General features: G+C 33.7%; 1 pseudogene; it reads right to left on the bottom strand.

Moving 5' to 3' along the window:
- Nucleotides 1-1,306: 1,306 nt before the first annotated feature.
- On the bottom strand, nt 1,307-2,968 carry LOC107751546 (SLAM family member 9-like; annotated as a pseudogene).

Below are 2,968 nucleotides of genomic sequence, written 5' to 3' on the forward strand. Positions count from 1 at the left end.
GCGATTATGGTAAGGGGAGTTACATTTCCGACGAGTGCTTGCGGTGTTCGGCCAATCACAATGCACTGGGTCAGCTGGCCAATCAGAGCAGACTGCGCTTGTCGGAAGGAGGGACTTTGTAGAAAACGAAGCATTTGAGAGAGGCGGGGCATAGAGGACCTACAATAATATACAGTATTTGAAAAATAATGTGTTTTTTGAACATTAAAGCATGTCATAAGCATCATATGACCCCTTTAAAATATAACTGACATCCTTTTTGTAACCTTCACATGCACATCAAATGACAGTTTTCACATTGAGTATGTATACTACTAGTAATGTGCATACTATACTATCATCCATTATATAAATCTCAGATGCACCGTTTTTACTTGCTGGATGATAAACAGATGAAAAACTCCCACAGTATTGCATTGAGACTCACAGAGAGTTAAGTTTTGATCTTTTTGAGCTGTAAACAAGCACGTGTTAAAATAGTGTTCTTTATTTTGAACACTAGATGGCGAAAATACCTCTTTGTACATTGATTTATAGAATTATAGCAGATGTTTCACTAGTCACTGAGAGAGGAGTATATATTCCTTTAAATATATATCTTAATATTAATACAATAGACTAGTAAAAATGATCTGAATCTGGTACTTAAAAAATATTCTTCTCATGCTGACAGACACATACTCTACGACTTGATTCTCCTCTTCAGTTTCTGTAAAAGAATTGCATGATGTAAGAAAACAAATAACTTTTATGAAATATATAAAATATTATTTGTATTTTTAATATAAAAAAACAACTATTTTAGTGGTGTTTTTTGGGGGAAAGTAATATAGAAATGTAGTAATAATAGCATGAACTGCACAGGCCTAACTAAATTAGAAATTTCATGAATGAATTTGTGTCAGAATACAGTAGTTTGAGTTTCATCCTCCTTTTGTTTCTTCTTTTTTTTCACAGTTATTTGAAGTCCAACTAAAGATATACTTGACTGTGCTAAAGTGGTACTATTGCAAGTATACTTTAGGTACACTTTCAATATCTTACATTTAATGACCGATATTATTCAAATATTATACAGACCTCAACAACAGTCACACTAAAATACATTTTAGGCTTAATATTAAGAAAAGTAGTACTACAAATAAAGTTTTTATATCAGTAGGTCTTGAGCGTTTGTCAATAAATATCTTAATAGATTTGAACTATACTTAGTATGAAATAAATGTATTTTAAATATAAAATATTTTTTTTTACTAGGGACACACAACATGAATTAGTAATAAATGATATTTCCAATTTATATGCTTCATTCATAGAACGTTGAATCATGAAACATAACAACAGTGATCTCGTCATCACAAATCTGACCTGTGTGAACAACAGTAACAGATTAAACAATGTTTTATGTGTCAAAGTAGAAGGGTTAATGCACACAGTTAATTAAATATATTTAATGCTTTAAAACAGCATTAACCATTTTAATATGACTTTATTTTTTATTTTTTACACTCACACAAAAAGTCCCTTCTAGAGGAGTAAAACAGTGATTACAGAATCAGTTTTTGTGTGTGAGACAAATAAAGAGCTGTTCATTGTAGATAATTGCAAAACAATAACCACACATTATAGGAACTAAATGGTGTTAAAATTATAATGTGTTCAATTAATCAATTGATTAATGCATTTGGTGAATATTTTTAAAGTTTACTATTAGTATTTGTTATAACAGTAGCAGAATGAAACACTTGCCTTCTTGATCAGTTTTTCTACATTTCCAGCAGATGCAGAAGATCCCAAATCCAGAGACAATCAACAGAGATCCAGCAGCAGAAATCAACACTATCAGAGAATCTGAGTCTGGAGGATGAGAAGGAGAGTAAAAGAGAGACATTGATGTAAGTTATTGAGTCTAAGCTAAAACATATAAGACAAGATCAGCTCGGTAAATAAACACATATAGCAGTGCTGCTGTACCTGAACATGTGTGACAGAGTTGACTGATGTCCAGATGTTGAGTCTGGTTGCTAATGGGATTGTTGAGCACACAGCTGTAGGTGTTGTTATCCTGATATTCCACCTCCAGAGGTAGAGAGAGACTGATGCTGAGATCAGACACACTGATGCTGGACAATAAACTGTTTCCTTTGTACCAGGAGAGAGTCACATGACCCACATTCACCACTGAACACACCAGTGAACAATATGATGATGATGATGATGATGATGATGATAATGATGAAGAATATTGTGAAGAGTATCTGTTGATGACAGGAACAGGCGGGCGAGCTGAAAACATGAGAGAATAAAGAGAAATATGGGAAACATTTAATTGTGTACATAGCTAAAACAAGAAACACAGGACAAATTTTACTTACTGTAAAAAGAAACACTGAATGTTTTTGATTACCGTTTAGCTCCAGTTATCTCTAGTTGATAAACTCCAGTGTGTTCAGATGTGATGTTTGTGATGGTCAGAGATCCAGTTTAATTGTCCAGCTTCAGTCTGTCTCTGAATCTTTCATCAGGACCATCAAATGTGGAGAAGATTTCAGCATCTCTACTGATTTCAGCTATCAGAGATGTTTCAGCTCCAAATTTCCACAGTATCTCATCGTCTTCAAGTATTTCAGTAACATCAGTGTTCAGAGTGACATAATCTCCCTCCATCACTGACACTGACTCACCAAACACACCTGGAGAATAAACTGATTTTACACTGATTAAAGTTCTTGTTGGTTTAGAAAGCCTAAAATCAGTTTGTAACATTTAACTGCAGAAAAGACACCAAACAAAATGAAAGGTGACATACATTGTATGCATTTGAATTTGCAATCACTGAAACAACCAACAAGAGAGATTTGAAGTGTATAAGAATCGTATTACTCTGAAATGTGAATAAATGACAGAAATAACTTCATAACTTACCGATCAGACGCCAGCAGCACAAACAAAGGGGAACAGTAAGCAT

This window comes from Sinocyclocheilus rhinocerous, unplaced genomic scaffold, assembly GCF_001515625.1.
Source record: "Sinocyclocheilus rhinocerous isolate Xijiao unplaced genomic scaffold, SAMN03320098_v1.1 scaffold4155, whole genome shotgun sequence".
In the NCBI taxonomy this organism is placed as follows: domain Eukaryota; kingdom Metazoa; phylum Chordata; class Actinopteri; order Cypriniformes; family Cyprinidae; genus Sinocyclocheilus; species Sinocyclocheilus rhinocerous.